General features: G+C 44.8%; 1 long non-coding RNA gene across 1 annotated transcript in view; it reads left to right on the top strand.

Moving 5' to 3' along the window:
- Window positions 1-25,889, top strand: part of LOC147718168 (uncharacterized) — a 50,284-nt gene that overhangs the window by 7,499 nt on the left and 16,896 nt on the right. The window contains exon 2 of the long non-coding RNA XR_015295559.1: window positions 6,194-6,310. This is a non-coding gene — a long non-coding RNA (uncharacterized LOC147718168). The remainder of the gene's footprint in view (window positions 1-6,193; window positions 6,311-25,889) is intronic.

The following is a 25,889-nucleotide window of genomic DNA, read 5'->3' as shown; positions in this document are numbered from 1 at the left end:
TGCTGCAAACATTTCTTGTTGGTTGGAGATGCCTTCTCTCTCTAACAGTCCCAGGACAGTTGTCTTTTTAGAAAAAGAAGGGGGACTGTTTGTCAATTGTTTTTAAAATATGGACAAGACATACCCCTCAGATCCCCCACTTTGACATCTGCCCCACGCTGGTGTGTTAATTGATGCTGGGGACAAGATATATTTGGTTTAAAACCTCCGGATGAAGGAACTAACCACCAGCAGCCAGGCACAAACAGGGCTCTGTGATTAACAAGAAAAGAAGCTAGTGAACAGTTAAGGCGGTGGCACAGAAATGTGATTCCAGACACAGTTTGACAAGAATAAACATACAAAAATGGAATTGTAGGCTACATAAGTATGATGGGTATTAATATCGTTATCAGGGCATAGAGACCAGATAAATGGTACTGTGTGCTAGATAAGTGTTGCTATTATTCCTATCATCATTTTCACAGCACTTCTAGAGTAACAAACACAAACCCTGGCTTCTAGCACAGCATATTGTAATCATTAATCATTAATCATTCAGGGTGGTATTTACTCAAAATATCAACTTTGAAATGTCGACTGACACTAATATTGATTTTCAAATATCGTGACACAGAAATATCGACAGCAAGAATATCGAGATCAAGAATGTCGATTTTAAGGTAAGAAATAATGATTTTAAAAATATAGAAGTCATTAATATCGGATGCAAAAATGTAGTTGTATAAAATATCGAATTTTTTTATTAGTGTTATGTATTTTAGTATATATTTTAAATGTATGTGATGTATTTCTTTTGTACAAGCATTGTTTATGTTTTTTAATATATATGGCACATTTTTAGAAGTTATTAATTTTATTTTGATAAAAAGTTAGGTTTTTTAGTTCCGTAGTGGGTTGTGGGTTTATAGGGAAATAATATGTGAAGTAATTTAATTATAAGAAATTGATGAACATGTTTTATTTATTAATATTAATTTAATTGAGATTTTATAATGTTAATGTATTTGAATTTTTTTAGGGTACATTTTAGGTTGGGTTTTTAGGGGTGAAGAGTGGGAAGTAATTTATTTTTAATTAATTAATAATTAAAATTCATCAATTAATTGATCATTAGGGTAATTCCTAATTATTTTTTTGTGTGTTGCTTTTGGGTTTATAGGGGTGATGGGTGGGGAGTGAATTAATTTTAAATACTTTATAATTAGGGCCCGATACCGATGATGGATGGACTCTCCGACTTCGGTTTGGAACTGGAACCGAAAGACCTCCTGTCATTGGTTCCAGTCCAGGAAGTAGGATGCAAATCCTATTCTTTACAATGGGAGCATGCCTTCCGAATGGAATACATGCTCTCATTATAAAGAACAGAGGTGCAGTTCATCCCTGCACCCGGTGGCAAGCACATCAAGGTACCTGCCACCAGGTGCCACAATCAACAGGGGGGGCACGCTATGGTGCCCCCTAGGCCGCCGGCCTTGCACTCCAGGTGGCCCTGCTGGAGGCCCCCAAGACAGATTACCAATTCCTTTCCGTGCCAAAAAAGCCAGCACAGAAAGGCAGTGGAAGCTGCCATTGTAATCCCTCAGCCGGAAAGATCAGGCCAAAGGATTACTACAGGTTTTCCAAATGGCTGACGGGCTGGAAAACCGATTCGCATTTCCTTCTGACAACCCTATCAAAATCGGTCAGACAGAAAGGAATCTAAATAGGTCGGAACAGCTCCAACCGACAGTCTAAACCATTTCCAACTGCATCAGAATCCGGTCCTTAGTTGTTAGATAGCTATTAGTTATTTAATGTAATTTTTTTTTAATGGTGTGATGAATTTTTGTTTAGTTTAATTTTAGGTGTTGGTTTTAGGGATTATAGGTGTAAAGGGTAGGAATTTAATTACATATTATGTGTCTTAATTTTTTTTTGTTTAATTGATAATTAAATTTGTTAATTAGGGAAATAATGTTTTTTATGTGGGTTGCGTGTTGTGTGGTGTTACAGGTAGGAAGGAAATAGAATACATCTATATAATAATAATGTTTAATAAATAATTTCTAAATACAAATATTTATTGGTTTGAATTGATTTTTAATGTAATATAATATTGGTAGGTATTTGTGCTATGTATTTAACATTATACTATGTTTTTACTTTTCATTTTTAATATTAAATATATTTTAATTTTTAACATATTTATATAGATCTATTATATATAAAAAAATATTGTTATTTTGTTGATGCTATTTTGTTTGTTTTTGATTTTGGAATGACTGGAGTGCGAATAGTAAATGTTATCCCTCCGCTAACTAACACTGTTCTTACTGTTGCACTTGCTGGAGTGGTAATAATAAATGTAACCCCTCTGCTATTCAACACTTTCCCTACTGTTGCACTTGCCGGAGTGGGAATAGTAATATTTACCACTTCACTAGTGAACATTTTCCCTACTGTTGCACTCATTGGAGTGGGAATAGTAATTTATACCCCTCCACTATCCAGCAGTTTACCTTCTGTTGCACTGACTGGAGTGGGAATATTAAATGCTATCCCTCCGCTATCCAACACTTTCCCTACTGTTACACTCACTGGAGTGGAAATATAAATGTTTATTCCGCCGCTATCCAACCCTTTCCATACTCTTGCACTGACTGGAGTTGGAATAGTAAATTTTATTCCTCCACTAACCAACACTTTCCCTACTTTTGCACTCACTGTAGTGGGAATAGTAAATTTCCATCTTCCGTCATCCAACGCTTTCCCTACTGTTGCACTAATCTGGGTGGGAATAGTAATTTTTACCCCTCCGCTTTCCAACACTTTTCGAATCTTCGCGAAATTCTCCCAAAAAAAGGTCTATCCAGGTCAACTCCTATTCTGAAAGTTTGTGGGTGATTCATCAATGCGGGGGCTGAGTAAAAAGGGGGGTCCCAAAAAGTGTTTTATTCATGATAATTTTCATAGGAAAGTTTAGCCAAGGCTACAGCCTGAACTGCTGAATGGATCTACACCAACATTGGCAAAAAGGTAGTTCTTGGTTCATAAAGCGACCTTTTGTAAAATGGTGCAAATCAGTTCAGTAGTTGCTGGTAAAAATCCAAAAATTAAAATATTGATATCTAGGGGTGTTGTGGGTTCGCAAACCCTCCAGGCTAGAGCTACATTCTAATTGGCTGCAACACTCCAATCCAGGAAGTTTTGGCAGCCATCTTGGGATTCAGTAGAACCGAGTCACAAGATAACAGTAAAAGAAAGTGAAAAATGAAGAAAAGGGGGCAGGGTAAAAACACCTTGACCCCCTAGACCTGCTCAGGGGGTCCCACAAGGACCTCTCCATTTTTCTTTTTTTTAAATGGCCGAATGCGCACTGGGTGCGTGAATCCGGGCAAACATTTTTTTGTTTGTTAATTAAGCGTTGACTCCCCCACTTCATTTAAATGAGCCCCCAGGTGGGCCAGGTGCCTGGGGGAATTGTATAATCATACTGCCACCTCCTCAGGGCTATGTAAATTAGGTGCAGGAGGGCACATAGCCCTCAAGCAGCCCCGCGGACCACCACCACCCAGGGGGTTTGAAAATAGAGGGAGGGGGCCGTACTGCCACCTCCTGGAGCGCTTGATGGCCCTGGGGACTGTCACCGCCCAGGGCCGGGTCTTGCAATGTGCCAGGGTGTCCACCCGGGGACATTCCCGTTTGCTATGACACACAACATGTTGAAACACAATATAAAAATCCTCTTTACTAAAAGATGCATTTTTACATTCTGAATTCAGTCATACTAAACTCCATTTCTCTACCTTGTCTCAATGGGGAGTTATACTTGTAAGATGTTACAAAGTATCTCCTATTCTATCCTATGGGAGCATTTAAATTGTGAAAAACAAATTACACTGCATTTCACTATCACAACATGTCACACACACCAGTACATGACCTGCCTGTCTCATACAATGCACCCTACCCATTGGGATAAGTTGGGCCTACCTGAGGAGATCCTTTCATGTAAGAAAAGGGAAATTTTGGTCCTGGCAAGGGGGGGCACTTGTTAGGTTGATATGGCAGTCTCAACTGCGCTCACACACTGCAGTGGCAGGTCTGAGATACCTTTCCAAGGCTACTTCTGAGGGTGGTAAAATCAGTGCTGCAGGACCACTGGCAGGCCCTGGGCACCCATGGTGCACTGTACTAGGGACTTAGTAGTAAATCAAATAAGCCAATCCATAACATCATTTACATGGAGAACATATGCACTTTAGCACTGATTAGCCGTGGTAAAGTGCCCAGAGTCCTAAAACCAAGAAAACCAAGGTCTACAACAGCAGGCCAAAAACCAAAAAGCCTGGGGGTAAACCCGCTAAAAAAGCCAGGTCTAACAATAGATAATCCATTGAACATTGTATGTTAAGACTTATATGCCAGACATCCTGTGGTTAAGGCAATAAAAGCTAATCGGATGTTAGTTTGTACCAATACATGTCAGTTCAGATCATGGGTCTGATGTTCACTTTGGACCCTATCAGTGAGCAAGAATTACTGAAGTGGTTTAAGATTGTTCGCTCATTGCGATGATAATCCTCCTGTCTTACTTCACAGGTGGTTGCTTCATTGGATGAAGAATGTTGACTATTGTGTTTTGAAAGCACTTCTCTGGGTCAGCCCTAAATTATACTTATTTGCACTGTGTTGGTGATGTATGGACATTTATCATCATCTGTTGCATGTGACATTATGGTAAGGAAACCAACGCGCAGTTGCAAAATAGCCGTCACTCTTCCTCGCCCCATTCCTTACTTTCGGCATGCTAGTACTCGCATACTGCTGTCCTGGGAAGCATCCACTCATCTCTGAGGACTCTTTGAGTAAGACAGGTAGGAGACCACTCTCCTGTGGGATGTGCAGGCAGCCCAAAGGGAAGGTGGATGCCTTGGGCTGAGTATAGGAGTCTGTACTTCAAGTCTCAAGGACAGAAGACATGTGAGTGGGCCTGGGCAGGAGGAGAAGGGATCTTGAAAACTCTTTCAATCTTTGCATCCATCTACCTGACTGCCATGAAGAAGTGTGGCACACTATTTAGTGCAGATGGATCATATTACTGCAAGTAATGTGGGGAGGTCGATAATACTATCTGATTTGTGTTAGATCTATGTATTCAACTTCAGAATTGCAATGTGACCTGCAAATCCAATACTGATATTTTATTTCTTCCTATGCCCAAGACCTGTTTTCTTTCAGGGGCCATATTACGAGTTGCACTTGACTAGCGGGATGCAAACTCTGCACACAAAACTCTCATTAACATGGGGTAACAATTAGTACTGTGCAGTTACAAGCAAATTACCCCAGAATTGGGAATAACTGCATTACTGCTTTTATTTGGTGGCATTCTGATTGGTTTCCTGTCCCAGAATGTGTAACACTCACACTCACCAGCTCCGACCCAGCCATGGGTTGATAGTAAGTGTGAGCAGAGGGGGGCTGGATGGAGAAGGAGGTGGTAGTGAGAGAAGGGAAGGGGCAGAGATTTGGCTGCTGTTGTAGTCAAGCCCTCAAGCAACTTTATACACAGTTTTATAGCTGGTAAAATCTGGTTAAGTGCCTCCCTCATCAAGAAAATCCAAGTGTTGGAAAACCATCCCACTTGTGAATGGGCAGAGCAGAATTCCATACTGTAATTCCACTCTGACCCAACAAGCCCTAAATGTGTTTGTACATCCACCAACATAGAAAACGGAACAACAAGGTGACAATGTCTAAATTGCGTACAGTTAATTCTCATTTTGTGCTGTCTCTTCTGATTACTTACTTCATTTCTTATGAACCATCCTCCTGGCCACAATGGGATGATACACAGAGGAAGTGGCCTCTGTATTTATAAATATGCCCCTAAATAATTCCTCAAATGAGGGATGTTTTAGTATCTACTGCTAAATATCTCAAGAAATAATAGGTTATTGCAACAAAACATGTGATTATTGTGGCTGATATAGCTGAAGTGATTGGTTCTAAATGCAATCAAAGTTGTGGTGGTGCCCAGGAGAGCCAGTGTCATACAAGCAGTGCTCATCCTCTCAGAGAAAATGGTGTGGACTTTGAGCATATCTGGAAATTTCTCTCATGGGTCTGACATTGTATTCACACAAGCTGCCAGTGGCTTTGCAGGATCTATCTCTAATCCTTTTTATTTATTTATCTTTTACAGTTTATCCTTTACGCTGTTATGTATGCACCAATGAGCAGAATTACTTCAACTGCCAAGGTTCAGCAAACTGCCCCCAAACCGCAACATGGTGTCAGACATCTCAAGTTAATATTGGAGGTAAGGATGTGACGGTGTGCCACTGCATTAGTAGTAAATGTCAAGAATCAATGATGCCTAGGATAGCAATAGGTGCTAAGAAGCCCTATCATGTTCCTTCAAGTGCTTGTCCCCCTGCTTCCAGAAGAAGTCCTACCTCCCTCAGTCTCCTTTTAGTACCTAGAAATAGTTATTGGTAGCAAGAGCTGAATATATGATGATACAACGAATTCCGTTGCAACGCATGCCTTTACCACGCATGCGTTACAACGGAATTCGTTTAGCACGCACCGACTATTTGCGTGGTGACGTCATACGTCGTTAAAAAAAACGGCATTTTTTTACCGATTTCTCTTAATCGACTCTGATGCCGACGTGACTTATGGTGAGTTGTTTTATTTGGGGGGGAGACCCCCCCAAGCCCCCTCTTTTTTTTTTTTTACTTTTACCACATATGCCTTTACTACAAACATCATAGTAAAGGCATGCGTGGTAAAGGCATTAGTTGTAACCACGCATGCGTTGTACTGCATGCGTGGTTAAAGATTTCGTGGAAACGGCTTCGTTGTAAAAGCTGTTTCCCGCAAGAGCTAAGGTCATTTGAACTTATATCACTAATATGTGTCACCCTGATGACTCTGGACCCATAGAAGTCTCTTCCATTCAAATGCACATAACGTAGCAGAAAAGACCTACTAGTTAGCATCACTTTATTATACAAAATGTCTATTGAAAAATGTTGGAAAATATTTGCTATTCATAATTAAACAACTAGAAAAGGCTTTACACGCTAGAAGGTGATGTTTTGAAGCATCATGCGCTTACTGTTCACAGGCATATAACATCCATTAACTTGCCTTCTAAGAGTACTTGGTCTATGTTGGTTATCCCTTTGTTAAAACCTGCCCATGTGGGCTCTTGTACATCTATCCAAAATAGGCTGTTACCCCACAGTGGAGCGCCTCAGTGCAACGCTTTGTACCATTCAGTGGGGGGTGCTCTCCACCAAGTGTGTTGCGTGGTCCATATGACCAAATGATAATCGTGTTTTTGTCCATTGAATATATAATATTTCAACATCACACAATTTTGCCCAGTAGCTTGCTCTCCATTGATACCCATGTTGGTCTTCCAAGTGTAGTGTGGAGCAGGTTGCAGAGCTGAGCTAGGTGGAACTACATCCACTAACAACTGTTGCATCCTAAGGCGGCCATATTCCGCACTCGCATATAGGTTGCCCATTTTTAAACAGGGGTTCCCTCTCCCTAGGCAGACAGTTTTATCATCAAAACAAATTATACTTTTTTGCTGGTGTTCAAATTCCTTGAATCCTGGTATTATCATTGCTGACAGTAGCCAGGAATCCTGGAGACACAACAGGTCCCCTGTTTGTAGAAACTCAAAGAGCAGGCGAGCTTTGAGTAAGGATGTAAGGCTTCATTGCTGAAGGGGATTGTGATGGGGACATGGCACCGTAAGAGCCATTGCCTCCAGCCTGAGTGTCTTCCTTGCTTATCCCTTCTGTGTTTTGCATGATGCCTTTCAGGGAGACCAGTGTCAATGGTATTTCTAAGACTTCAAGTTTTCCTTGCCCTGTCTCATCCTCCAGGGTCACCAGATTCAAAGGTTGGTCAGGTCCACTGTCCATGAAGCAAATGGATGATGCATTGGGATGATCCATTAACCAGCTTCTCACTGTAGTGTGAGTTTTGTTCCTGACTGTGGCCATCATCTACTTTTTGCTTCACCTGTGGATAGTTTGTGCGATGTAACAATGCTGCATGGCTTCCCTTTCGCTAGTGTTCTCAGGGAGGCAGGTGTTGGCGTGAAATACTTATGTCACGACATTTTAATTTGGTAGGTTCCTGTCTCCTGGCTTAAAAGATAGTTTGTAAACCAGTTTCCAGATATTTACAGGCTGTTTGCGTTCTTTGCCAATGATTACTCTTCTCCAGCTTTTTCTGTTTTTCAGATTTTTCCAGAAAGTGATTGTATGTATGTATTTAAGCTAATAAAGCGCTCAGCTACCCACAACGGATGTGTCCCGGCGCTAGCGGAGACAGAGGAAGGTGGGGGCAAGTTAGCGTTGTCGAGCCACAGTGTGCTAAGGGAGGCTGACGAGCGCGGTCTTCAAAGCCTTCCGTAAGACAGATTCCGATTTGGCTTTTCGGATGTGATCAGGTATGGAGTTCCACAAAGTCGCGGTTTTGACGGAAAAGGACCGTCCTTCTATTCTGGACTTAGAAAAACGGGGGGTGACAAGGTGCTCACGGAGGTTTGATCTTAGGTTCCTTGAATGACGGTATTTTCGAAGTATCTTCTTCAGGTATTGCGGGCCAATCCCGTTAAGTGCTCTGTATGCAAGAGTTAGTGCCTTAAATTCAGTTCTCTTTTGACGGGTAGCTAGTGGAGACTACGCAAATGAGGGAAGATGTGATGCCTTAGCCGGATGTTTCTAATAAGCCTGGCTGCAGCATTCTGCACAGTTTGCTCTCTCCTGAACAGGTATGCTGGCAGACCCAAGTACAGACTGTTTGCGTAGTCAGTCAAGCTGCGACGTAATCACCGCATGGACTATTGTTTTCCTGCTGTCCATTGGCAGGAAGTGAAGGACTCCCCATAGGGCCTTCGTCTTCCAAAGCAGGACAAGGAAACATGGCCTATCTGGGTCTTGCATGACAATGTGGTATCCAGTTTGAAACCCAGATTCCTAGCAGACGAGACTGGGAGGGGAGGGAGGTTGAGCTCTGCGGGCCACCTGAGGTCGGGTAATGGGGGAGGGCTAATTGAAGAATAGCGCCTCCATTTAATCTGTATTCAACTTTAGGCAGTTAGCTGTCATCCATGCTGATATGTCCATAAGACACTGCCTAAAGTTTGAAAATGCGACCTCAGAGCGATCTTGGAAAGAAAACACAAGCTGCGTGTCATTAGCTTATGAGATAACATCGACACCATGTTGCCTTACTTACTAGCGGGGCGAGATAGACCTTAAAAAGGGTCGGGCTGAGGGCTGAACCCTGAGGCACTCCACAAATCAAAGGGCGAGAGTTGGAAGAGTAAGCATGCACTGAATTCTCTGGGAGCGGCCTTCTAGGAAGGAGCTGAACCAAGCTAAGGTAGTCCCCATCACTCCCAACTGCCGAAGCCTGTTTAAGAGGATCTTATGAGACACTGTGTTGAATGCCGCCTACAGGTCCAATAGCACCAGCATTGCACAGTTCCCCATATCCATTGTCTCCCGGACAGATTTTGCTACTTCGAGTAGTGCTGTCTCAGTGCTGTATCCTGCTCTGAATCCAGACTGAGAGTCATGAAGTCGTTTATTGGATTGGATTATTGGATTTAATTGTTTCTGCACTTCTTTTTCGAGAATCTTAGCAGGTGCTCACTGAAGGGAGATAGCTCTAAAATTGTTCAGTATTGCACGATCTGTATTCTCCTTCTTGAGGATCAGTTGAACAACAGCAATTTTCCAAATAGATGGATAAATGCCAGTTTCCAGTGAGGTGTTCCAGAGCTGGTTTAGGGCAGGTTTGAGCAGTGGTGTTAATATTTTGAAAAACCTGGCAGGGCATGGGTCAAGTGGGGACCCAGATTTAGTTTTTTCCAACTGCTTAAGGGACGAATCCAGGTCAAGAGGGCTAAATTCAGACCATGTTTTTGTCGGGGTGGGGAGAGACAGTGGTGTGTTAGATGGTTCCATCTCAGGAAATGCTGCATAGATGTCTTGGATCTTCTCCTGGAGAAAGACCGAGAGATCCTCACAGAGTGTGAAAGAGGGGATTATATTGCTTTTCATTGTCTCTGGTTTAAGGAAGCCTTGAATAATTTGAAAAACTTCCTTAATGGAGTTGTCAGCGGATTTTATTTGATTGGCAATGTGGTCCTTACTAGTATTGCGTTTTAATTTATTGCCTATCTGTGTATATTTTTTGCTTCAGGGTCGTAGGCTTGGTGCCAGACCCGCTCAAGTTTCTTGCAGCAGATTTTTTCTGATTGAAGTTCTGGTATGAACCAAGGAGCAGAGGGTTTGTTCCCAGCCTGTGTCATTATTTTCATGGGAGCTATTTGGTCTAGGGCCGAAGTGACCCAGTGGTTGAAGGTTGCGGTGTCGATGTTTGTGTCTCTGCTAGGTAACAGGGGGGTGTTTGTTAATACCAGGCCTTGTGTTTCAGGGGTAACTTTCCTCCAATTTTGTCTAACTTTGTGTTCGGATTTCCTAGCGTGTGGTTCGTGGAGATGGTTCGATAGAAAGGAATAAGACTGTGGTCTGACAATCTAAGGGGAATTGGATCTTCAGTTGTTAGGGTGGGGATAGAGGTAAAAATGAGATCCAGAGTTTGGCCAGCCACTTCTGTGGGCTTGTGGACCAGTTGTTTAAGGTACAATCCTATCAATGTCTCCGCTAGTTGGGTGGCCATGGGGCATTTCACCGCGGCTTACCAGTGCCGATTGCTGTGGAGGGCCAGGTCGGGCGCCATCTTTGGTGAGTCCCGGACCCCGGCTGGTCTGGAGTTAGCGTTTGAGCTCGGGGAGGGGCTTGGGCCTCAAATAGGATCAGAAGTTGCGGGCCTGCGCGAATAATCAGGGTGGTGGCAGCACCTTGAGAGTTTGTTTGGGAAAGGCGAGCAGACTGCGAGAATTTCTCTTTTGCTAACTTGCTCCGCGCTGCATTGTTTTCACTGATAATTTTTAATACATCATTTTTAAACCGAATTGATTTGAGAATTGTGTTGTGTGTTGTATTTTAAATTGTACCTTTTATATTCCCTGCGTGCTGCCTACCGGTCTCCCTATGCCCCGTTCCACCGCGGCTTACCAGTGCCGATTGCTGTGGAGGGCCAGGTCGGGCGCCATCTTTGGTGAGTTCCGGACCCCGGCTGGTCTGGAGTTAGCGGTCCAGCTCGGGGAGGGGCTTGGGCCTCAAATAGCGATGTCTCTTCGAACGCGCAGCGGTCACGCGCAGCGGGCGCGCCGTCTGCGCGCCGAAGGAGCGCCAAAGGAGGGCCCGTCTGTGCCCATCCGTGCCCCGGACGGGCCCAGGGCCAGCCACTCTGCCCGACTACCTTCGGGTTGGGTCAGCTCAGATAAGATCAGGTACCCTCGCCATGACCTCCTGAGTCTTGCTCTGCCCGTTAGAAGGAGGACTTGCCTGCGCGCGGGTCTGGATTGTGCCATGGTAAAGTGCCCCAGTTGTGGTTTTTTCCCCGGCCATCATTACCCCAGCGTTTAATCGGTGATACCGGTGGTGCGATCATTAGGGCTGGGCTGATTAATGCCAGATCCGTTGTGAAACATGCCGCCGATATTTTTGAATTACTGGTGGACGGCCAGCTGGAGGCGCTTTTCATAACGGAGACGTGGATGACCAGCTCGTCCGCCCCGAGTGTGGAACTCGCTGTCCCTAGAGGTTTTAAGATTGCCAGGGTAGACAGGCCTTTAGGCAGAGGGGGCGGATTAGCCGTTATTTTTAAGGAGGGGTGGCGCTTCGCCTCTGAGCAACCCGCTGCGGGTGCTGAGGGCGAGGTTCTCCACTTTTCCCTTATTATCTCCCCTCACTTCACCCTAGGGGGGTCTCTCATTTACAGGCCCCCGGGCCAGGCTAGTCACTTTATTGATTCTATAGAGGAATATATAGTGCCGCGGGCCTTAAGTTTTCCAAAATTTCTTTTGGTCGCCGACCTAAATATTCATGTTGATGCCCCTGACTCTCCTGAAGCCCGTCGGCTGGGGGAAGTCCTCGACCTTGCACAGCTTAAGCAATGGGTGACCTCTCCGACTCATGTTGGAGGTCACCTTCTTGACCTGGTCTGCTCTACTTTTCCCATTAAGACTGAGCGTAGAAAAAGTAACGTGGTCGGATCATGACCTGGTCAGGTTCGCATGGGAGGTGGTGGAGGTACGTCGAGCTGCTCCCACACCCCCCACGAGCCACACCCAAAAGGTCAACTTGCCCTTGTTCAGCAAGGCTCTATCTAGAGCCCGTCCGAAGCTCACTGCTGTAATGGATGAAGCGGTTAGCGGTTTCGATGAGTGGGTGCTGCAGGTGGCTAATGTATCCACTAAATGCACTACCGTGTCTAGACTCCAACGCACTCCCTCCCAACCCTGGTTCTCCCCTGAGCTGAGGGAGTTGAAACTAGGTTGTAAAAAGCTGGAGCGAGCATGGAGATGTGGGTATAGTTCAGAGTCTAAGTCCGTCCTGCGTACAGCCCAAAAAGGTTACTATACCGCCATTAAGGTAGCTAAAGGGAATTACTACGCAGGGCGTATTGCTAAAGCAGAAAATAATAGTAGAGAGATTTTCTCCATTGTTAAAAGTTTTGTATCCCCTGTTGCTGAGGCTGCTATTCTCCCTTCCTCCGCGCAATGGTGCGAGGATCTGTCTACTTTTTTCATCAGCAAAATAACTTGGATTCAACAGGACCTACTCTCTGCGCTGCCCACGCACTGTTCAGCAGCTGGTTCTTGTTTTGCACAATGCCCGTGCAATGCGCAACAGATTATGAACTTTTCGCTGGTTGCGGAGTGTGATGTACTGCCTCTCCTCCAGTCTCTCAAATCAGGCTCTCCCGCTGACCCGTGCCCAGCTCGGGTGCTTTCGGAGGTGGCGGAAATTGTCTGTAGTGAGGTCACTCAGATAGTGAATCTCTCCCTAGCTTCAGGTGAGGTTCCTCTTAGCTGGAAACGAGCTAAACTTCTGCCGCTTCTGAAAAAACCGGGACTAGATGCTACGGTCCTTGGGAACTATCATCCCATATCCCTTCTGCCAGCACTGGCAAAAATCTGTGAGAAAGTGGTCTTTCATCAACTGGAAAGTTTTGTGGAAACCTCCAATGCTCTTCACCCAGCTCAATCAGGTTTCAGGGCGGCCTATAGCACTGAGACGGCGCTGGTGGAGATGACGGAGTCGATTCAGGAATGTTTGGACGGAGGCGGCAGAGCGGTCCCGATTTTATTGGACCTCTCTGCCGCATTCGATACTGTTCCCTACGAGCTCCTCCTCACCAGGCTGTCTGCTATTGGCATCGGTGGAGGTGCCCTGGCCTGGTTGTCCTCATTTTTATCGGACAGGACACAGCAGGTCTGGATGCCACCCCATGCCTCGGAGCCTAAACCACTCCTCACGGGGGTCCCACAGGGATCTACTCTTAGTCCCCTACTGTTCAACATTTACATCACCCCCTGGGTTTACTTAGCGGAACAGTATGGGGCTAAGATTATAGGGTATGCCGACGATACTCAGCTGCTGTTCACCTGGTCAGACGACAAGCTGGATACTACAGCAGTACATTTGTGTTTGTCCTCAGTCTTTCGCTGGTTAACTTTAGCCCAGTTGAAATGCAATGAGGACAAATCTGAGGTGCTCTTTTATGGTTCCTTCCCCCCCGTTCAGGAATACGCTGTGGCCCCCGAACATTCCCAGCCCCAAAGAAATGGGTGGCCCGCGAGAAATCTTGGCATTTGGTTTGGGGAGGATCTAAGATTTGAGGATCATATAAAGAAGCTATCGGGGACTTGCTTTGCCACGCTGAGAATGCTTCGTAAATTCTTCCCACTGCTCCCTAGGGAAGCAAAGGAGACTGTTGCTCGGGCTCTCATACTGGCAAAGCTGGACTATGCGAATGCCCTGTTTAGTGGCATTCCAGCATATTTGGTTAAACGCCTGCAAATCATTCAGAATGCTGCTGTCCGTCTCATATTTAACGTCCCGAGATGGAAGAGTGTGCGCTCTGATTTGCGTACTCTTCACTGGCTGCCTGTATCACAGCGCATCCTGTTTAAATCCTTGGTGCTCTCGTTTAGAGCAACCCACGATCAAGGCGCTGTGTATTTGAAGAAGAGATTTGCCTTCTATGTCCCCACCCGAGCTCTTAGATCAGCTACTCTGTTTAAAATGTCTCTCCCCCGCTTCAAGCGAGCTAGACTAGGTGGTCAGTCGATAGCTGTAGTCGCTGCTCGTGCATGGAACGCTCTCCCTTTTCATCTGCGCTCCATGCAATCTGTTGCTAAATTTAAGAAAAACCTGAAAACCCATATGTTCAGGAGTGTAACCTAAGCTGATCCTCTTGTATGTCCTTCCTCTGCCTCCTCCCAATCGCGCCAGGATACTCTCAAGTAATGGAGCGCGTTACAAAACGGTTTATAGATACATACATACATACATAGATCATTGTTCATGTGGACATTGAAGTCCCCCAAGACTGTGTGTAGTATATTTTAGTGACCGTTCAGCGATCCAGTCGCAAATTTGCCATAACTCAGCGGGCTCAGATGCTGGTCTTGATTGATGGCATTTTATGTTATTCAGCCAGGGAAATATTGAATCCTGTAGTCTTGTGGGTCTAGTTACTTTACCTGCTCCAGACTACTGAGTATATCGGGGCTTTTGTCAGTGCTTGTTTTTCCTTCAACGTGGTGGACATCTCTAGGCCGGATCTGGTGGCCAAGTGCGGGTCCAGCTGGGCCATGCGAGGGGGTCTCCTCAGCCCAGGCCGCACACAGCCCTGGCAGCCTCCTCAGTCTGCAAATGGCCAGACTCTACCCACGCAGTGGAATGAGGCCCCTTTGTTTGCCCGCCTAGCAGAGTATGCAGACAGGTTGGCAGGGAATGAGTCCTGGGGATGCTAGTGGTCCCCATGCTCCCCCTTGAGCCTCCCCGTTCCACCCAGGGCCCTGGGCTGGTAGGAAGAGCCTAGGGACCCAGGTGAGCATGGAGTGGCCCATAGCAGGAATGCACGTGAGTTGAGCCCCCTCCGAGACAAGCCGCACCGGCCTAATGCTGACTGCTTCTGTCTCAGGAGGTGATCTCACGAGCCTGGCCTTCCAACTAGATACCCGACGACCACTCCCATAATACAGGTGTTTATTGATGCCAACTTAAAAAGAGTGGAAGAAGTAGCTAGACTAAGGCCACTCCTATATTGGGTGAGGCATTGGACCATGGAAGAGTTGAGGCCATACCGAATGGCAGGCGAGGAACTGTTAGCCCTTGACAAATCCCTCACCAGTGGTTTATAAAACTGGACCTTGGATCATTCTGGTTAGAACCTGCCTTGCTTTGGCTGCTTCCAAGGTGCAGCTACAAATTGTTACTTGGAGGACATCTACACTCGTCTTTTTTGTAGTCCCTCTCTTGGTAGGCTAACAGATCATTTCGTGTCTACTAAGTACCATCACTCTCATGAATCTTTTCATGATTTCCCACTCCAGAAGTTAGCAAAAACTTTTGGCTTCATTAATGAGGTTTTGACGTAGGGCAGCACTGCAAGGAATCTTGCTGCGCTGCCCTTTTTCAAAAGAAAAGGGCAGAAATGTGCTGTATCTATAAGATACGGTGCATTCCTGTTTTTTCCCCAGTGCTGGCGCACAATGGATTGCTGTGAGCAAAAGCAGGCACCCTTGCACCATGGTGCAAGGGTGCCTACCTTGTGGGGCTGAATAATTTTCTGCAGGAAGGGACGCCTTTCTGCACAAAATCATCAATACAGGCGAAACATTTTTTCCTCGTTCCGCCTCCCTAATGCCACCCCTTGTAAATTTGGAAATGTGTCAGATTCCATGGGTGTTCCGTGGAAACACCCTCAGCAACACCTATGGAATGCCCCTTTCACGCAGTGCACATATTTACAAAGCCATAAAAAGCCATGTAAAGTGGTTTCCAGTGGCTCATACATATACCAGGGTACATTGCATCACTGGAACGTCAAAAAAGTGACATTACGGTGCTGCAAGGGGCCTTATAAATGAGGTCCTTTATATTTAAAATGTTGCTATGACACATTAGAGCTGGGGTCATTCACGGCACTATGGAGTACCAACAGGAGTGTTGCTTACTTACATGTATGCACTTTATGTTCATTAGCTGCATATGAAAGTACACACCATGTGCTGTTTTTATGTCCAGCCTATGCAAACCCTAGAGGGAAATGGATACACGTATATGCAAGTATTATGGCTTTCAGAGATGCCAGGAAGCAATGAGAATCTTTGTTGAGGTGATTCTGCATATATACAGAATTATGCACAGGGAAACAGGACCTCAGTGAATAGGTGGTGTACCAACCTACCACATCAGTACTCAAAATTCCAAACCAACGAGCTACAGTGTCTCATTCGTTCTCCAGCTCCAGTGAAGCTACCAATGATTAGACAACCCAGAACACGTCACTCTATCTTGGAAATACTCTTTCGCTCACTCACTCATACCTGTCCTCAATGCAAGTAATCAGAGACACAGTATAGTTTAAAATATTTATTTCAACTAACGTGCTCTACGATGCAGTACACAAGCCAATACTAGCAGCAAAATCCATAAACACAATTTAGTCAGCATTGTTACAATACCATAGAAAACAAAAGGGGATATCATGTTATTAAAAACTGTGGAAAAGGACTGAACGACCTAACCACCCTCCCCGTGCCATATTAAAAAAGAAGACCACTGGGCTTTGTCAGCAGACCCCCATACCTCAAGGCCTAGATGCAATGTTCATATTGCAGGACAAGCACAGCTCTTCTCTCCAAGTGTGTCTAAACGTGTTGCGCTTCCAATATTAAAGTACACTATTTCCAGGAGCGCAGCTGTGTGTAGCATGTTATGTCTAGGTGCAAGGGACTGACCAGAACAGAATAACAAGGGGCATTGTTGTTTAACCTTGAACATTGTGTGCAGACTAATCCTCAGAGCACAGCAAACAACGTGCAAGGTAGACAGTTCTCATGTGAAAGTCTTGCGAAATATATGCTTGCAGTGTCATTGGCAAAAGTGGCCTCATGGCAGCGAAGCTCATTCTAACTTAGCAAATGTCGACAATGGACCTATAAGCCATACCACATCTTGAAGGGCAACACATCCATTTACACGGTTTTTGCCCTAAGAAAGTTTTTATTCGTGTTTGGGATGATAAGGAAAACTAAATGTTTTAAATTCTAGACCAGGACAAATCAGTTTGCACTGGCTGCTTCTTTTGTATATAAATGTGTTTGTTACTCCAGGCTGTTTCACGAGAATTGATTTACATTGACTTTAAGTGATTTAAGTGGTCCTAACAAATTTGAAAAATTATACTTAATGATTGTTTTACTGTCTGCAAGTTTTAAGGAACCAATTTTCTGAAATAAACTTTATAATAATAACTGGTTGGTGGCCCATTGACCTCCGACAAGAGGATGTCATAAGACGTAGTTAAGTCGTCCCACAATATTGATTTAATGGCGTGTTTAGCGTCACCTTCAATTTGAATATTTAAGTGATATAATTTGTCGGGAGGGGCCAGGCATGTATCTGTGGTTTCAACTGTAACTAATGTCTCAGTTGCATTCGCTGCAAGAAACTCCTAGAGATTCTGGTGTACTGAAGCGACTTCTACTCCTCTGTCGAGGAGAGTCACCACCTAACTCCTGTTCAGTAAAAGGGTTCTTACCATCTGTGGCTTATTTAGTGGTCAAAGCTGCTACTTTCTGTTACTGAAATGGGGCTTTATATTGAGGAGCCTTTTCATTCTTTATCTTCACGGTAGACTAGCAGGCGCTCCTATTTTGAAGGCAATAAATCATCGATTGCTCATCACAACCTCTTACTTCATAATGCAGGCATTCACTCTTATCTTTCCCCGACTCTCTCAACCTATACGAGAATTCTGCTAACAAGGATGAGGACTGATTGTTTTTACCGTCTACTAACATTTCCCACCACAAATGACTGGTCTACTAATCTGGTGGTCTGTCCTTGTGACAATGCTTCCAAGCAATCCAACATCCACGTTCTTTTATTCTGTAAATTTTATGACTGGGGAAGAAAGAAACATCTACTCCCACTCCTGAAGCTGTGGGGTTTAAGACAGTGTAGGCCAGCCTTACTCAAGCTATACATTCTCGAAGATGAACTTACAATTACTGCAGCTGCTAGCTTTTTGAAATTTGCAGTAAGGTGTAGAGCGACTATGAATTGACTGTCTTCTGATTCCTGACAGCCATAATTTGTATAACCTCAAAGACTCTTTTATTCCTCAATTCTATGTTTTATGCTTGAGTTCTGAACTCATTTTATTATGCTGTATTAAATGTGCTTTTATGATTTTCCTTTGCAAAAATCGAATAAAGCTATTATTGAATTGAATTGAAATTGACTAGCATTGTTTTTCCCTTTTCAGTTTCACTTACTCTTCTAGTCTGTGTTGAAATCACCCTCCACTCTCGAATTGCTAATCAGACGATTCCTGAAAGGAACAAAGAGAATGTGTATCAGAAACCTGATAACTGTCTTGAGTGTTGATTTTAGTGCTAGCACGAAAATCATACCATCTCTCCGAGGACTCCGAAGTTGAGAACCTCCTCAAGGTTTACCTTTCTGTTGCTATTTAGATTCAACACATGTTTTTATGCAAACTCAAATGCTAGTCTGGCATCCTTGTCAAAGCTGAGCTTCCCAAGTGGTGGCACGGAAGGCCTGCTTCCCAAATTAGTATGCCCTAGTGATGTATACACATTAGCAATAATTATAGGTAACTCACGTTTGTGGTCGCAGCTGCCACCGCAGTAAGTCACTGGCGTATAGCTAGAGATGTTGCTTCACCTTTAACATTAGAAAGAATAATTTTGGAGACCCATTTATTTCATCCCCAACCGTAGGGTAGGACCTGCCCTATGTTCATTCTGTATCATTTTGACAATGTTCAGTAGAATGGCCATTGAGGGAGTGCCATGACAGAGAGTATAGACTGTGGCAAACATAGTCCCCCATGTGTTGTGGGCTCCAAGAGTGGGAACCAGTCCAGTGGGTACGCACATAATTACACAATTCTGTGCTTGTCCTGTGGTCCTATAAGGAAAACACAGCTTCAAAGCAATCTATTTTTTGGACAATTCAAAATGGAAATTCCTCATAAATAGTGGGATGTTTGCTCATAGCTGAATTAATAATTACATGTCTAATAACAGTTGCTGTAGGCAACTGGGCTTGCGCTTGCAAGGCCAAGTCTAGCTGGTCCAGCTAATAACAAACATGAAATAAATTGCATTAGGTATCTGTATAAGACGACAAGAACATTGTACAAAACACAGATTTGCACACAAAATCAGGTTATGGTGTATACCTGGCTAATGCCGGCCAAGTAGCCCTCTCATCACTGAGGGAACCTATTCCAACTGGCCGATGCTCATGAGGAAGGGCATCATTAGACCAAGTCAGATGTAAGAAGAATTTCAACAAGCACGGCCTATATGCAGCAGGTGCCTGCGGGGCAGTGAATTCATGAAGAGCGTTAGTGTCAGCACCACAGCTGGAAATGTGACCCAAGAATTCAAAACGTCAAAACAGAAGGCTGCATCCGCTTCTACTACAAAGAATGCAGGAGATCATTCATTAGGGACTCCATGTTGTATTAAAAGTGCATACACTGTTGGTCTGCAGTTGGCCACAATAGCAATAAATTGAGCCATAAGTAGCTAGAAATGGATTCAAAGTATAATATAAAGTTGGTGCAAACCTTTTGATTTTCAAACTTGAAACACCAACAGAAGTAGGTAATTCCTAAAAACTGTGGAGGACTAATCCCTAACTCCACAGACGTATCCGGTAAAAGGTTCAAGAGTATTGTGGACAAGCACTACTCAGGGTTCCCGCAAAAAAGTACCTTACAAAAACATTGGTGCCTCCATTTTGCAGGAATTCTGCTCAGGAACAGAACTATTCTTGGGACCATAGGACCTCATCAAGTAGGGAATGAGCCACAATACCACCTCAGTATCATAAGCTAGCTATTGTGCCTCATTTGCCCTCCTAAACTTTCTAGAGAATCAAGTGAATTGGCACCCCAGAACACAACAATCTTGACCTTCAGGACACACCCTTTTGCTTGCTTTTGTCCACAATAAGATCAATAAGAGACACAGGGGAAGTATTTAATATTTATTGAAACTATTGTGTTCTAAGCTGCAACAGTTACGCCACAATTGGAAAATAAATGCATAAATGTTACAAGTATACAGTAACTTGGGGATCAGATGGTTGTCCCAAAAAATGAAAGATTTGGCATCAGAAGGGGCGAGTGTAAGGGAACTAGGTATGCGACCTGCCTCAGGGTGGGCCTTTAGCCACTAAGGGTATTGTCCAGACCTATTAGCATGCCAGTGAGGAGGGGAAAGTGAAAGTTACTTAATAGAACAATGATTTTGGTTAGGGATGGAAATTCATGTGAGAAATAGCGTCCTACCTGGCTCTCCTCAGTCGGGGCATGGCAGTCATGTGCATGTGATAAGGAGGCAGGTGCAGAGTATTTTGCCTTGTGCAGCTACTGGGTCATTGTGGGATATAGCTGGTAAACATACACCCCCGACTACTTGTAGGGTAACTCTAGTGTTAGATCCCTTAAGGTCCTGCAAGTAGAAATTTATTTTAACCATATCAGGCAAGATCTGTTTAATGTGAAACAAAAGGCATTCCAGGTCAAATGTTTTCAGTTTATCTTCATTGGGACAGCCACGGTTTGCTTCAGTGCTTTGGTTTAGAAGATCAACGCCTGGTGACTGCCTCTAGCCTATCTATTTCCTTTTAGGTAGAGTTATCTCTTGTAGCCATGTTCTTCTGCATAGCAGCCTATTTTTGGTCTGTAGGATGAGTTGTGCATTTGTCTTCCGTGCACAGGCTATCAAGAATTTCTTGAGATGTCCAGTGTCCTCTAAATCTTTTGTGACTTCTTTTTGAGAAGGATAGCTTCCTTTTCAGCATGGTTTCATGAGAGATGTCTTAGTTTACAAAGATTTTATGGTCTCCAGAAAGAAAGGATTCTTCATTTTGGCCAGCTGGCTCACCTCTCTAGCTTGCTGGGCCATAGTCAGTTTGTGTCTTTTCCATTGGTAACTCTCAATATGATGCTATGGGTCTTTTGAAGTAAAACTGAGGGCTAGAAAATGAGTTTGTTCATCAACAGGTTTAGTTGAACCATTCAGGTTATCTTATCTTCCTCGATCTTCTCCGGAATACCAGAGAACCATATTGTATCTTCTGGTTCTGTCCCCCAATTCTGTTATCTTCTCCTCCATCTGTCAGTGGTCCAGTGACTGCCTCTATGAAGAGGAACCTACGGACTGGCCTGACATACATGAAGTAGGAACAGGATCTGTTGCAGGGGTGCAAATCAGCCCTAACTGATCTGAGCAGTTACAGCCTTTTAGTATCAGAGGGTGCAGGGACTATTAGCCCCACATGCATGCCAGTCAGCTGTTGCACCTGGCTGTAGTACAAATCATTAGATCTCCGTACCGCAAAATGAGTCTATGGGGTCTAAATGTCCTTGAATCTTCAACATAGAGCCCTGAATGGGCATTTGTCTATTCCATTCATGCATATCCTGCTCACTTAGTAGTCCCTCCAAAAAGTCCTCCTGTAATTATACCTAAAATCTGAATGTTCTTAGAGGCCCCCATGCACTTTAACCTGTGGTAATAGCAAAGGTGCATGGATCATACTACTGTGGTCTAGCCTGTTTCAGCTAACTATTAAAATAATTTGTGCTCTATAGTAACTATAACTCGCACCTCCATCATGCACTGTGTTGTCATCAAAGATGTAATTTTGGATTTTGCAGTAGTTTTATCAAAGATTTCACAGAGCGTCATTAGTGATGTAATAGGTATAAGCAGTGCATGGCTAGGGCGGGTGAAATAGTTACATTAGAGCACAAGCTACAGTTACGCAAGATAATAACTGTTGATTTTCAGTGGTTTTGTTTGTTTAAAAACTGTATGTTTTAACTGGCAATTTTACCTAACTATAACATCCCTTTAACCTTTTCTTTTTCAGTGAACTTCTAGAGTTTTTTCATACTAAATAACATATTATTACATACAATTTTGAGCTTTTACTTACTCATGAACTTGATCTCCTATTTATTGCAGCGTCGTGGACATCAGAAGTGCCTGCCCAAATGATTTGCTAAGAAAATTCTCTCCAGTTAACTAAGATATCTACTTTTTCCCATTTTTCCACAGATTCCCATGCTCATTAGGCTCACTGTTAGACCCGGGACCCCCGGCTGGCCAAGTCTCGCGCCAAAACCAGTCAGAGATCACCATGTCTAAGGTCAGGGCAAGGGAGTTACACACCAAGATAACCCCTACTCACCCTCTAGGTAACGTGACGCGAGCAGCAATGCTAATCTCAGAGGCGATGTGTAAAGCTTTTGCGCGCGCACCCAGCAACAACACCCAAGGCCCACCACAAAGGAAACTCCACACAAGGTTATATAAAAAAATCGGCCTTTGTATTATAGCAAAAACACATTAGATAACACCACACACTTTACAATGTGCCAACAGGCAGGGGCAGAATTTACAAGGGATTATGTACAGGACAGGGCCACCTGGACCACTGTCAGGGGTATGCACTTTTTAGAAATAATACTTGTAGGTATAACACTTAGCACATAGACATATAATGACTGTAGCATTAAAAAAGTAAATGTAGCACACAACCAGTAATTACTGGTAAAGGGTAAATACCTCCTACGCAACCCTAAACACTGTAGGAAAATCACGCAGGGAACTAGGACCTTAATCTCAGGACCTATAGAAGGAAAACCATCACCTAAGCAGGTCAATTTTAGCAAAGGGAAGGCAACCTAAAATAATCCTCTAAGCAGGTCACTTTTAGCAAAGGGGAAGAAACATAAAACAATCCTCTAAGCAGGTCACTTTTAGCAAAGGTAATAAAACATAAACAATCCTCTAAGCAGGTCACTTTTAGCAAAGGTAATAAAACATAAACAATCCTCTAAGGAGGTCACTTTTAGCAAAGGTAATAAAACATAAACAATCCTCTAAGCAGGTCACTTTTAGCAAAGGGGATAAAACATAAACAATCACCTAAGCAGGTCACTTTTAGCAAAGGTAATGGGACATCAACAATCCTCTAAGCAGGTCACTTTTAGCAAAGGGGATAAAACATAAAACACATTGCACATGAGGCATTAAAAACACATTCAGAGGTGCAGGTAGAACATTTGCGCAGGAATCACATAAGCAAGTAAACCTTAAATTGCGCAAGGTCCACATAGGCACAACACTAGAATTGTCCCCCAGGCCAACTGGCCTCGCAAGGGCTGAAATGCCCTGAGTCCAAATGTCAGGGAGGCTGCGCAGTCAGCCAAGAACACAAGCCTAAACGTAGCAATTGTCCACTAAGTGCTGGACAGTTGTAAATCAATGATGGGCCAACGTTGGAGCCTCGTGGGCTCAAGAACACAGGTGGGGCGAAAACACCGCGTGGGAGTCACGGGGCTCTAACCAATTGCCTGTGTCCCCCAAGAGCCTTTCTGGGCTCGCAAAGCAAATAGACGGGCACTTAAGAGCTTTTGCGCTCTAAAACAATGATGGGCTTTGAGCCTCGTGGGCTCGTGAACAATGGTGCCTGCACTCGAGCCTCTCTGGGCTCGCATAGCAAGGAAATGCCCCCAGAGCCTCTCTGGGCTCTAATTACAACTGCGGGCGTCGTGGGAGTCCCTCACGGGGGACTCAGCAACACAGGATGGTGCCTCGAGCCTCGCAGGCTCGTGAATACAAATGCCTAAAGTAACGTAGGAGCCCTGCTCGGGGCTCGACACAAAGATATGCCCCCTGAGCCTCTTGGCTCCAACAAAGAAATGCCACACACGTTGGAGCGGCCCTCTGCCAACTGGGGCCGCTCGAAGAACCAAGAGAACCTGCCCCTGCACTCACTGGGACTTCACTGGTGCTGCGGGGGGTGGGAAACACTGCCGGCCTCTTCTCTCGTGGGCGGCGGGGCTCTCTGGGGCTGCGGGCGGGGCTCCTCTTCCTCGGGGCCTCGCTGGCGGCGCTTCTCTCCTCGCTGGCCGGCTGCGGGAGCGGGACTTCCAGATGCCTCTCCCAGGCCGCGCAGCGATTGGCCGGCCTGCCAAGCACTTCCGGGTCATCGCGGGCAGCGCGGCGGCCCGGCGGGGGCTGCACACACTCCTGAGCTGCGGCGGCGATTGTCGAGGGGCAATGCCGGGTGGGCACCGGCTTTAATTAAATTGTAAAGCGAGGTGGGCACTCGTATATAAATAACGAACGCCTGCAGAAGTCAGCAAATGCCGGGTGGGCACCGGCTGGGCAACAAAAGCGCTCTCAAGCGCAACGAGTAAAATAAAGCGCTCTCTAGTGCTAGAGGCAATCCACAGCGCTCCCAGGCGCTTAAGGGTTAAAGGTAAAACGCTCTCAGCGCTGAGGGCAAAAGCAGAGCTCCAGCAAGGTCTGGAGGCAGGCAGGGGGCAAGGCTGGGTCCAGAGCCAGCTCACTGGGTCTCCAGGCAGGGAGACAATCCAAGTGGCGGTCCTCCTGGCCCCAGCAACAGCAGCAGCCCCCTCTGGCAAGGATCCAAAAGCAGAACAACATTTTTGGGGACACAGCCCCTTTTTATACAGTTAAATCCTTTGTGTGCAGATGCAGGGTGGTGGGAAACCAGTCGCAGCTGGTTTCGGAGCACCCTTGATGGCTCAACAACCCCTTTCATTCACTAGCAGGGCTAGGGTCATCAGTCGCACCACAGGGGGCGGAGCCAGCATTGTGTGGGGAAAGCCCAGCCCCATCATTAACCAGGTGCAGCCCTCCCCAGCCATCAACATGCTAATCTCACACTCACCACTGGGCAGACCCATCCAGCCTTCCTGGAGCCAGGCTCATCAGCCAGCTCCAGCCAATCATACCCCAGGCATATTTTACACTAATATGCCAACTCCTAGAAGTGGCACTTGTACACAAGACACAATCATGCCACATACATCATTGCGAAGCATTCACTCTCACGAGTTCGCACATACAGAGTCTGCACTCCCCATGCACCAGGAACTACCAGGGACACACACATTCCCCATGCATTCCTATGGGAGAGCAGGCCAGCCTAACGACATGCACGCACTTTACTCTGGGACACAGGGAAAAAGTGCGCAGAGACCCAAAAATCATCAATACAGATCATATATTAAAAGCAAAAAAAGATTAGGGGTGAACCTGCCAGAAGGGCCAAGTCCAACACTTACCTCTACCCGCCCAAATGGACATTTATTCTCTTCCATCCGAAATCAAGTCAGGCTGCCAATTCAATCCATTCCCTATTAAATTTGTTCACATAGCTCTTGGTATAATAACAGAAACCCTTCTTGATCTCTACAATGCTTCATTGGCTCAGGTGATTTCAGCCTGGAAATCAGTTCTGGTGATCCCCTGTAAAAAAAACTAAACCTAATGCTGATCTTACCTTCATGAATACATTCTATCCAAACTCCCTTCCTCCAATTTCAGTTGAGGCACTGGAAAATGATGCCAACAAACACATTTCTCACTTCTTGGAAACTGATAGACTCTGTTACAAAACTCACCCACCTCACAGTACTGAAATCACTCTGGTGTCAGTCCTGAAAGACCATTGGCTCTGGTAGACAAGGGTACATTGTATGTGAATTTGGACTTGTTTGCAGCATTTGATACAGTCTCCCATTACTTACAGCTTAAAGGACCATTGAGGTGCATTCTCTTAATTAAAAACTTATTTATTGAACCGCTCTCAAGAAAATGTCATGCCTTTATTTCAGATAGAAAG

Source organism: Lissotriton vulgaris, chromosome 4_2 (genome assembly GCF_964263255.1).
Source record: "Lissotriton vulgaris chromosome 4_2, aLisVul1.2, whole genome shotgun sequence".
Lineage (NCBI taxonomy): Eukaryota > Metazoa > Chordata > Amphibia > Caudata > Salamandridae > Lissotriton > Lissotriton vulgaris.
Note: the sequence above shows the minus strand (reverse complement) of the source record. Positions and strands in the feature narration are given on the sequence as shown.